The sequence below is a fragment of the Phasianus colchicus genome, chromosome 3 (genome assembly GCF_987193195.1).
Source record: "Phasianus colchicus chromosome 3, bPhaCol1.hap1.1, whole genome shotgun sequence".
NCBI lineage: Eukaryota > Metazoa > Chordata > Aves > Galliformes > Phasianidae > Phasianus > Phasianus colchicus.
The window spans coordinates 46,627,668-46,639,812 of record NC_143438.1 but is presented as its reverse complement, the minus strand read 5'-3'; the positions used below and the strand labels follow the sequence as shown (position 1 = coordinate 46,639,812).

Sequence of the window (12,145 nt, the reverse complement as noted above, 5' to 3'; positions counted from 1 at the left end):
AAGAATGCAACTTCCGCTTGAAGAAAAATCACGTAATTTCAGACATTATAAAATCATTTCAACAAGATTCTAGATTTTTAGGGAAGAATAAAATGAAGCAAATGTAGCTCAGCTGACCTAATTAGTCTAGATAGTCAGAAAAATGCATGCTATTTCCTATGCATGCTAAGTCCTATTACCCAAAGAATACGTTCAATATTTTTTAGCATATTGACTTTGTATAAATACATGCCTGTAATACAGAAATACATACATATATGCTGCATATATGCCATAGAATCATATGTACGTGTATATGTTTATTATGTACAATAAATCATAATGGATAGAATTTTGTGCTTTTAGAAATGTTGCAGCAGCATCAGTGTTTTTTCCTCTTACAGCAAGCTTACTAAAATAAAATGTAATTGTTATTGCTGCATAATTAGATTAGAAAATAATTGTAATTTTTCTTTTCTTGTTAGAGTTTCCTTTGAAATTTGTTAAGTGAATGGAAAACAGTGAGTAAATATCACTCTTAAGTGAAGCAAAGGATATTTCAGAGATGTAAAACACTGCGTTTAGTGACTTAAATTTACTGTCCACTCAAGGAAATTAAAAAATAAGAATAGAATATCATAATATAACTAATCCTGATATATTCATAATAAAGTATATAATAAAATATGCATGACAATAATAGTAAAATAAATTGATGTCTTAGTTTCAACTGGGACTAAATTATTTTCTTTAGAATGTCTGGTATGGTGCTATGCTTTGCTTCTAGGAGAAAAACAATGTTAAAAACACACCAATGTTTATAGCTGCTCCTAAGCAATTCTTAGTGAAGAGCCCAAGGAATTGGGAAGGAACAGAATTAGGACAGCTGACTTAAACTGGCTAAAGGGATATCACATACCATATCACATCAAGCAGAAGGGGTTTTGAGAGTTCATCTTCCTGTCTCCTGGTGCTGAGGGGCTATCTGAGCATCAGGGGTGGTATGGTGAGCAACTGTCTGTTATACACATATTACATATATACACATACACACACATATAAATATTTGTCATAATTATTATACTTTTTTCATTTTCTCTATCTTAGCAAATAGTTTTATCTCAACCCACAAGTTCTTCTTTTTTTTTTTTTTAACAACTGTATAGCACGAAGCCACCTCCAGGGTTAGTAACTACCAGATGTGGTTTAAACTGCAAATAGCTAAATAGCTTCAGAATGTCTACCAGATCAGTCTAGCTTGCAGCAGGTTGTAGTGTTACAAAATAAAATAAAATAAAGTATAAGGCTGTTGAAGACATGAAAAAAAGTGTCTCTACTAGAGCTTCCCTAGGCCATTTCTACATTGCTTCCCAGCTGCTATAACTCCCTATGATTCCTTCTCTATTTTTTTTTTTTGCTCTGATTCTCTTTATATTCCCCCAGACCAAATCAATCCCTTCTCTCATACTCTTTAAACTCATTCCATAACTCATACATCTATCCATATGGGGCCCTACTAAACCTTTTAGTTTGTATGCTACATTTCTCTGTTAATGTCAGACTCACAAAAATGCAGTTTACAAAGGCACCACAACGTTCCAATACACCTGATATTAACTCTGTGCAGCCTGCAGATCTCCATGTGTACAAAGGTGGGTTATCATGTATGTGTTTTTCTAAGCCAAAATATCAAGTTATGAAGCTGTCTTCATCTCCATTAGTACAGTTCACAACTTGCAATCATTTGCCTTCTTGTCTTTTACACGCAAATCTGGAGAAGAGTGAATAAATGATGCAGACAGATCAAGGAGAACTATCAGAGAGTAAGAAGAAAAGACTCACCTCCTTTAGTCAGATTTCCATTTTAGTTTGTTTCAATAGTTAAAGAGGGAAGAGAATTTTTGCACAGTCTTTAATTCAGACGTCAGTTTCAATATTTGATGCTCGACTGTTCTGAAACATAATCAAAGTGTAGCAGTTAAAACTACTAGCCTGAGACAACATGAAATTATTAACATTGCAAGAAGCTCTGTATTCAATAAAAATCACAGCAGTGTTGAGAGGCTTTTATATTGATGCACTGTGGCAAAATTTTTACTTGGCACCAATCCTCCTTACAGGGAAAAGAATGAATAAAAAAGAGTATTTACAATGCATAATGCTGCATTTGTGGTGCCATCTCATGCTTCTTTCTCCTTGCACAACATATACATACTTTTCTGACTCTGACAGGAAAAGACAAGAATAGATACATGTGTTTGCCTTCCAAAATCTGACTCTTCGTAAGAACACCTCCCCTAGTCTACCACAGCCTTTCTAACAGAACAACTACACCATGGAGTTCTGCTACCTCTATCGGGGAGAGAATGTTGATCTAACACCCCACAGAATGCAGCTATATATATGGCACTGCTTCAACAGCATCCTTTGAGTGGCTGACAAAATTGCAACAACAAATTACTGCACATTTAAATATATACATTTTTGAAAAAGACATACATCAAAAATACTTATTTCCAAGCCATTTTCTTTCTCTGGTAAAGAAAGCGATATAAATATTTTTCCCTTCTAAATTCTCAAGTACATTGAAACTAACAGAAATAAATGTGCTCTGTGTTTGAGTTCTATGAGTTATGGCATTATCTTAAGTTTTCTCATCACTTAAAGGTCTAGCCTGTCTTATCAATTTATTTTAGTTTGAGCAATTCAAAAGTACAAGTCAGAATAAGATCAAATCCCTTTTATTATAAATGCAGTGAAAAGCATCAGTGAAACTTTTACTGGAAAATAAACTTAAGGAGAGAATAAACATAATGCTAAGTGTGTAACTGACACAAACTTCTACGCTGAAGTTTGATCAGTACAATTTATTCAACGTGTTGAAAACTCCTATGCTATTTTACACTCTAGGTGCTCATTCAAAGAAAAACCATTACACACATTGGACCATACCTCTGGGAATGGCTGTCAGAAAAGCAAGTAAGTAAAAATAACCTGTGAGTATTATAAACTCACATTTATAAATTTAGAAAAGATCAGCCCAATCGGAGAGTGTGAAGATTCACTTCCCATGGTCCATAAAATTTTCTCAAATCAACTCCTTTGGAAATGAGATGAGCATCTTAGAAAAGCAACTAAATTTGGATGAAGTTCTTTCAAAAAATTACTAAGAGAACAAGATAAGTAACCTCCTTTTGACTTGCCTGGGCAACAGTGTGTGAAGAGGAATTGTCTTGGGTTGCATATAAAGTATAATTAAGGTATATAAGAAGGAAAACTTATTTCTCTTTTAAAAAATATTTTTATTAAAACATAAAAACCTTGTTTTTTGTGAAACTAATGAATGTGTTAACTTATTAACTTATTTTAGAAAACTATCACAAGCCCAAGTTTAATAATTAAATAAAACATATCTGCTTAATAACAAAAACTGCATCTCTTCACAGACACACACGTGTAGGTGGGTTGAAATATTACTGCTAATCACTGGATTTTACTTGCCCAGCGGTACAAGCACATGTAATGTACAACACATGCGTGTGGCGAGAGGCAGATAGAGTTAGCGCTGCACTGCACCCTCCCCTCCACAGTATTCTCGCCTATCTAGTCCACACTTGAGCTACATGTAATTAGCTCATGAAAAATATCTCTAAAAATTGTAAAATGACTTAAAAGTTTATGATCGTGTGGCTCTACACTATTGTCTGCCCAGGGCTGCATGTGATCCATGGGTCACGAGTTGGACATGCATGTTCTATTCAAAAGATAAGTTTATTTCTGGGAATGCCTTAACCTCAAAAGCAGAAAATGATGATAAGGCCTGAAGCCTGAACTTTGCTACTTCCCTTTTATTCACCACAAGACTCATTTCCAAGAGACAAAAATTTCTGACACCGGTTCAGTCTTTATAATTTATGCCAGAATAGAAATACTTTCTACTAATTCTCCAATGACAGCACTCTGTGTACAGTTGGCTTTGAGGGAAGGTCTCTCTCTTGAGGCATATAACCATTTTCCGTGTATTTTTATAAGCCTAAAGCTAGCTTTCCAGATCTCTATGTACAGTTTATCTTAAAGGTATTTTTCTTTCTTGGCTGCGCAGGTTTGCTTGTCAGAAGGGAAAAAAGAATATGTTTTAAACAGGAAAATGTGATGGTAAAACCAGTTAGAAGGGCAACAGGATCAAAGGGAGATGCAGAACCAGAAATTACTTTTAAATCATTTCAGAAATGCATTGATTTCCAGGCAACAGAATGTCTTTCGAGAAAGGGCTTTAATTTAACTATTCTATTGACTACATCATAATAATTCTAGATTTTCCCTGAGAGTATAAAATTGACAGAGGATATTTAATTGTAACAAGTAAATAATATTGATTTTTCCATAAAAAAGTCCCCTTGGGGAGCTTTCTAAGATAAATCTCTAGAGGATCAAATTAAGCAGGTGTTTATGTGGATCCTTCAGTTGTAAGGACTACAGTGAACACATGGAAACTTCCCTGTTTGAAGACGTGTGTGTGAGAACCTTACCACAGATGCATTTCTCTTGTCTGAAAACACTCTCCTGGGTAAACGAATTTTTTACTTGTCAGATATGGTTAGTGTTAACAGAGAGAATGAGGCCAGGAAATGGAATCACCTGCATTACACAGGTGTTAGTGGAACTATAAGTTATTGCCTAAACTGCAGAAGAAGCAAAGTGCAAGAAGTTTCTGCAAATACAGGTGCATTCTAAACATGATGCAGTTTTCAAAGGTGGTCACAGAGTAGTGTATTTCTGTATTAAATACAATACTATCCAAGTCCACTGCCTGAGCTAAATCAATACTGCCTTGATAGTTTTAAAATTTGCTTAATTCATCATCTCACTTGTGCATATCTATGCATGTTAGTCTTCCTTGCCCACCTTCCCCATTTATTTGTATTTCAGTCAGAGAGATGCAACTAGAAAAGGCTCACAGAAAATAAGATGATAAAGCAATGCACAGAATGACCCCCACACAAGGGACAAATAAGTCTCAGATTATTTGTTTAATCAAAGAGAGAAGTGAATTGTGGAAGACTATAAAATCATAATTATTATGGAGAAGGCTGTGTTTTTCACTGCCTTGTTCTGCGCAGTGCGCCAGATGAAACTGACAAGATCATATTTGCAAAATGAAGAAAACAAAACAAAACACATGAACAAAGGGAGGTGGTTCTTCCTACAATGTGTATTTATACCACACCCGGATGTCATGGACATCAAATAATGAATTCAAGATCAGCCTGGACAGATGGGGGAATTTATCTAAATGTAAATGTTAACAACATCCAGCTCGCAAAGATCTGTAGTTTGAGAGGGATGGATGTTTAGAACATACATTTACCACGTTCTTATATTCCTTAATTTGGTTTCTGAAACACTGTAAGAAATAGGACATGGAACAAATAGACCCCTGACCTTGATAATACAGTCATTTTCATGATCTTTTTATGGTACAACAAACAGGTTGTGCACATTGACTTCTCCATCTGGCATACAGGAAAAAGAAAGCTACTGAAATAGAAGGTGGAGAGTATTCACACGTTGATTTTTAGATATAATGATCAAAGAATCATAGAATCATTTAGGTTGGAAAAGACCACTAAGATCATCTGGCTCATCAACCCAACTTACTGAGTTGCATCACTAAAACATACCCTTATTACCATGTCCACACTTCAGGTATTTCCAAGCGATGGGGAATCCACCACTTCCCTGGGCATCCTATTCCAATGCTAGACCATCTTCTCTCTGAAAAAAATCTTTCAGTCTAAAGCTACCCTGACACAACTCGAGGCCATTTCTTTATATGTTATCATTTGCCAACCAAAAAGGAGACCAACACCCTTTTTGCTTCAATGTCCTTTCAGATAGCTGTAGGGAGTGATGAGGTCAACACTCAGCCTCCTCTTCTCCAGACTAAACATCCCAAATTCCCTCAGTTACTCTACATACATTCTGTTTACTAGTCCCTTCACCTGTTTTGTTGCTCTTCTCAGCACATATTCAAGAAACTCAGTATCTGCCTTGTAGTGATGGGCCCAAAACAGAACAAATATTCAAGGTTTGGTCTCACCGGTGCCATCTATAGGGGAACACTTTCCTAGTCCTGCTGGTCACACAATGCATCCTGCAGGCCAGAATGCCATTGACCTTTTTGGCCATATGTATCCAGATGCTGACCATCTTTTTCTGCTACATTCTTCTTTTTGGCCCTAGGCTATGCTACTGCACAGGGTCATTATGACCCAAGTGCAAGACCTAGCACTTAGCCTTACTGAATGTCACATGATTGGATTCAGTTAACTGATCCAGACTATTCAGATTCTTCTGCAGAGCCGTTCATACCCTCAAGCAGATTAACTGCTGCCTAACTTGGAATCATCCTCAAAATTGCTGAGTTTGCACTGGATCCCCTCACTGATAAAAACGTTAACCAAAATTGGCTTCAATGCTGAGCTTTGGGGAATGACACTTGACCCTGGCCACCAATTGGATTGAACTCCATTCACTATGCCTTTGAACCTGCACATCCAGCTGGGTTCTTCAACCAGAAAACCATACATTTATCCAAGCCACAAGCAGACAGTTTCTCCAGGAAAATACTGCTGGAAACAATGTCAAAATCTTTACTAAAACCCAGGTAGATAACATCTACAGCCTTTCTCTCATCTACTAAGTAGGTCTTCTTGTCATAGAAGATCAGGTTAGTCACTCTGAATCTACCTTTCATAAAGCCATGCTGGCTTCTTGTGATGTTTAACTGAAGTAGAAGAGTTCAAACTGTAGGTTATCTGATCACTTCTGATTTTTTAAAAGAAGAGAGCATTACAAAGTGACTTTTTACTCAAGAGATTGACCTGAAGCTGCTTCAAAGCATGCAGTCACCACCATTGCAGGAATTAGATGTATTCTAAACCCGTGAGTTTCTGGTTCAGTGTCAGCACATAATGAGTCAAATGGCCGAGTCACAGTACACAAGAATATTTACAGAAAGAAAACTAAAACCATGACAAATTTAACTTCCACTACCTGGCTCTAGCTAGGCTTGGCCAGAAAGGACCTGGAAAAAGTACAAAGCACGGGAATAAAAGCAGACATAGTGAAGGTGGTCAGGAAGGCTAGAGTATCTCCATCCCCAGTACTACTGAACACTCAGTTGAACAAGGTACTCTGCAGCTCGATCTAATTGTGACGCTAGCCCTGCTTGAGCAAGGGATTCAACTAAATGACCCACTGTGAACCCTTCTTGCGCAGATTATGCTGTTTCCGTAATTCTAAGAAATAGCATCTAATCACTTCTGTACCACTCCTGTGAAGAATGTCAGTTTGCAGTGCTACCATTATCACTAAACTAATACTCAGTACGGAAATGAAGGGCAGGCCTTCAACTTCTTATTACACAGAAAGCCACTTGGTTTCTTTCCCACATGATGCCTTTTTATGTTCCTAGGGTCCTGCTGATACACACTATTTTTAATTAACAAGGATATACTGTAAAGGAAATGAATCAAATTTTTACCTGATATTTTTTTCCCTTGCTGTATTTATTTATTTCAGTTCTCTTATTTTTATTAAGGAATTTCTAGTGACAATGCTTGAATAACCATTTTTAAGAAAGATCAAGACACCAACTAGCAGTTACAGCCTAAATCTGTTCCACTACGTACATCTACTTAGAGAAATTTTACATATAGTGCATCCTTTCAGTGAGGATACCCAGGATAGCAAGTGTCAGATAACATCAGATGTTCAGTAGAGGCCTCTTTCACAACATAATTTAGTGCATATTAAGGCAACAGTACCAACGATTATTATTTTTCATGTTTTAAGTGCTGGGCAGGAACCTCATATATTTGCTACACAAACTATATAAGTATATATATATAACATAATATAAAGAAACAGGGATTGCACAACAGCTACAGGCAAGTGAACTTCTAAAATTTTAATTAGAACCATACTTGTGAGCTAGTAATGGGAATACCATAAAGCTTAGCAATGAACAAAGAAATCAGCCTTCTTCCATAAAGCCAATATTACACACACTTACTCCACCTCATTTGTAAAATTAACAGTCTCCCTCAGACAATTAAAAATCATGCTGAGTACTGAGGCTCAGTAAATTACAAATATAATTAAGTAAATAATATGAAAGCTGAAGTCCTTACTTCAATATACTGCCAATTCAGCTAATTCAAGCACAGCAAATATTAATGCAATACTTCAGTGTCTACAGCTTAGCTAGTGATATGCAGTAATAATAACACATTAAGATTTTGTCCATAGTCAGAGCAAATTGTTTATTTTCCCCAGGACAACTGGAGCACTGAGTTATCAATAATAAGTTGCTTGTATCTTCAGTCATCCTGCTACATTTAACCTGATTGTTTTTGCCACCAATTATACCCATGTGGTCTTCCAAATATACCTCACTCTAAACTGAAGTCAATCTGAAAGACTTAACAATAAGGGATTAAAATCAATGCCAATTAAAGGGCTCTGAAAGGTGTGAGTTTTAATTATGCTCCTTTTGGAAGTCAATAGATAATTACTATTAGTATCTACTGGTTTCTGCATCCAAACCAGAAATGATTCATATCCCAAGAAAACCTTCTGATTTCAGTAGCTAGCAAAACAACAATAAAAAGTTAAAAAACCTGAATGACCTGATAACTTCAGATAAGTGCTATGCAAGAAATAAAACGTCTAAAATTATGCTGACAGCACGTCACTTGCCAATAATGTATGCTAGTGCTGACATGCACTGGTATCTGTTTACAAGCTCACAGAGAAAGGATTAAATACAATTTAATTCATTCAAATTCAAATATGTATTTATACTACTATATAGCAGCATGCGGATGGCAGACATTTTGCTGTCTCACAGCAGTTCTATTATTCTCAGCCTAGCCTCATAAATATTAATTGCCTTTGAAACTGAGTTGTAAGTCTGTACATGACATAAAGGAAAAAAACCAAGCACAGGCTTTCCCCTCAACATCCATCCACATGAGGAATAAAATATTCTCTACAAAATGTTCCTGCATCAGCACCAGCGGGAAGTGTTGCAGTCTCTTCTGGTTGGAGGTAAATGGTTTTAATTTTCTCTTTAGTGTAAGTGAAAGAATCACTTATATAAAGCTTTAATGTTCAAAACTGTTTTGCAATGAGAAAAGACTTCCACAGCTGCTCAGCCAAGATGCCCTGCTCTGAGATTTTTCACAGCATGTGCTTGAAGTAGCTGGTTCAAAAGTGGGAGGAAATATAAAACAGAGGCCAATAAATAAATATACATATATGTGTGTATATATATATATATATAATAAATATACATTCGTATGTACCAGAACCACCCACACTAATATCTTTATATTTTAAACAGGAATAGTTACAAAGCAGAAAACTAACTGTTCTAAAGAAGTGAAAGAAAAAATCTGAGCACAAGTGCAAGAACAGGGAAAGAAAGGCCATATGCAACACAAATGATGATACTCCAGACAGCTGCTGCATTAATTGTATTGTGATGTCCCTGTCTTGCCTTGCTCACACCTGATAGACACCAAGACTTCCAGTGAAGTGAAACTCTCACCACACACTGTATACACAGGAAAAGTAGCTAACCACCCCAGCATTGAGACTACCATGCAAAAATGCTAATGAAATGCAAGAGATGTATTGACTTGGCATCTGGCATGCATTCATATAATCCCACTTGCAACTGTATTAATGGCATGAGCAAAAGAAGAAAATACATAAAATAGCTTCATGAAATTTTTATGATACATTAACAATCAAGCTCAATCAGCTTGCTTCTTTCTCCAAAGGAAGGAAGCAATAAACAGAGATTTTAGTATATAATCATTTTATAAAGAATAATGTAAGAAACACTCTATGAAGACTGGCCAGTCCATCTCCCCTCCTCAATTTATGAATATGTAGCTATATATTTTTTTTTTCACATGTACCTTCAGAGTCAAGTGAAATGTTACAAAAAGCCTTTTTAAATTCCGTGTGCTGTTGCACATCTTATGCAATTTCTGCCCAAAATATCTGCAGAGAACAGAAATGCTAACACAATTCTTCCAATTTTTAAAAGCTGGTGTCCCTCAAATGACATTTCCACAAACATATAATGCTCCTTCCCAAATCATACTTGTCTCCATATTCCTCACAGTTGCATCAGTTTGCTCTTACTTCGGGGAATGTGCATAGAAGCAAATATGTCAGAGGCACCAGAAGAATTGCTGTATTTTTAAATCACTTTAAGTTTTCAGCCCTCTCTTCCTCAAAGACAGGCAGTAAAAAAAAAAACAACCACAGGAAACAGAATCTGAGATGTATTGTTTTTCACAGTACTGAGTGAAATCTTCATAATACATTATCCAGGATCTGGATTTGAAATGAGCCCAGCTCTTGTTTGCACTCTATAAAGTCCTACTTCTCTTAACAAATTTTCTCTAGCAAATATGGATCAACTCAATGCCACATTATATGACAGGTGTCATTTGGAAGAATTATTTTTAGCTTTCTCATGAGTCTAGTTTTTATGATATTATTGTATTTTGAACATACTGAATCCAATTTTAATAAGTTTCATTGCAAGTAAAAATGCATACCATATAAACATTATTTTATGTGATCTATCTATACATCACATAATCCAGTTTGATTAATGAAGCTTTTTGCTACGACAGAGTTAACATCTATTTTCACACCAATATCATTGTGCTCGAGCAATTCTTAAGATTTAACCAGAGACAACACATGATAAAGTCCATATTACTTCTTCTGATGAATGACATTTTCCCCTCTGTTATGATGGAAAAATCACATAATGACTGAAACTTCCTTCACTTCGAAATGTCAGAAAATTATTCTCAGCCTAGATAGCAAATGTGTTGCATCAAAACCTGCTTAAATGCACCATGTCCAAAAAACTGCATTCAGTTTTTCCAGGGAGAAATTCTTCGTTTCATGTTTGGTTGAAATGTATAGTAAAGGACTGTACTTGTGCAGCTCATTTAGAGATCTGCAAATTATAATGCTTTCATACTCTCAATCATTCATACTCAATCATTGTAACAGATAAACTAGCAATATATTTCAAAATGCATTTATTTCTCTTCACCATTTCCTGATGAAAAATAAGTTCTGTTTTTAATTTCCTTTGGTCCATGCCATTCCATGCCTGCTTTGGGGCCAAAGCTAAGCATCACTTTGGGTATTTAGTCAAGACTATCCTTGCAAATTTCCATGGTTATAATATCTGGCTAGGTAATGGTTTTTCCATGCAATGTGCAATGACATTTTGCTCAATCATCATCATCAACTGGCTGTAGGTAATCTCAAACCTTCAAACTTGCCAAGCCAGACTCCAGGTATTACACAGATACTACATGGAAAAAAAAAATAAATGTATCAGTATAAAGCTCATTATCATTCCATTATGCTACACAGGCTGGTAAAATGAAGAAACTTTACTGCTGCATGAATTCTCACCAAACTGAACCATCTTATTTATCAAGTCACATTAGGGATCACATGTTCTTTCCTGCACAATTGCACATTCCTTTTGTTCGGGGATAATTTGCTACTTTTTTCTTCTTTTAGATCTGGGTAAGCCAAGTACATTTGTTCTCGGTTTACTGATAAAGAAAAAAAAAGAAAAAAAGAGAGAGAGAGAGAGAGACCCAGAGAAGTTGTAATTGTCTTGCCAACAAAACTTATTAGCCTACAAAATAATTTCATGCCTGTGCTATAACACATGGTAAGTTTATATGTAAAGCTCCTGATACATCCACGGTTATTACCTATAAGTTGATTACTTTTTTTTTTTTTTTTAAATGAAGCAACAAAAAACATTTGTTGGTAAGGAACTAATTTTGCTCAGCGTGAACAAAGAATTGAAAGAGATTTAAGTATCTTTAAACTGCTGGTACACTTGAGGCAGTGACTATTCTGACCATATTGCTACACTGACCATAACAAAGTTTTTTTTTCTTATAAGCAAGATACATCCAGACAATCTTACAGACTCATGACAGTAGTGCAGCATAGCCAGCAGGAGCAGGGAGGTGGTCATCCCTCTGCACTTGGCCCTAGTTAGGCTGCAATTTGAGAACTGTGTTCAATTTTGGGC

General features: G+C 35.9%; 1 protein-coding gene across 2 annotated transcripts in view; it reads right to left on the bottom strand.

Moving 5' to 3' along the window:
- Positions 1–12,145, bottom strand: part of DLGAP1 (DLG associated protein 1) — a 374,951-nt gene that overhangs the window by 229,918 nt on the left and 132,888 nt on the right. The window contains exon 3 of one of the 2 annotated variants that reach the window (XM_090137415.1): positions 1,822–1,932. The exons of the other annotated variant lie outside the window; for it this stretch is intronic. The gene's annotated coding sequence lies outside the window, so the exon portion shown is untranslated. The remainder of the gene's footprint in view (positions 1–1,821; positions 1,933–12,145) is intronic. 2 annotated transcript variants of the gene reach the window in all.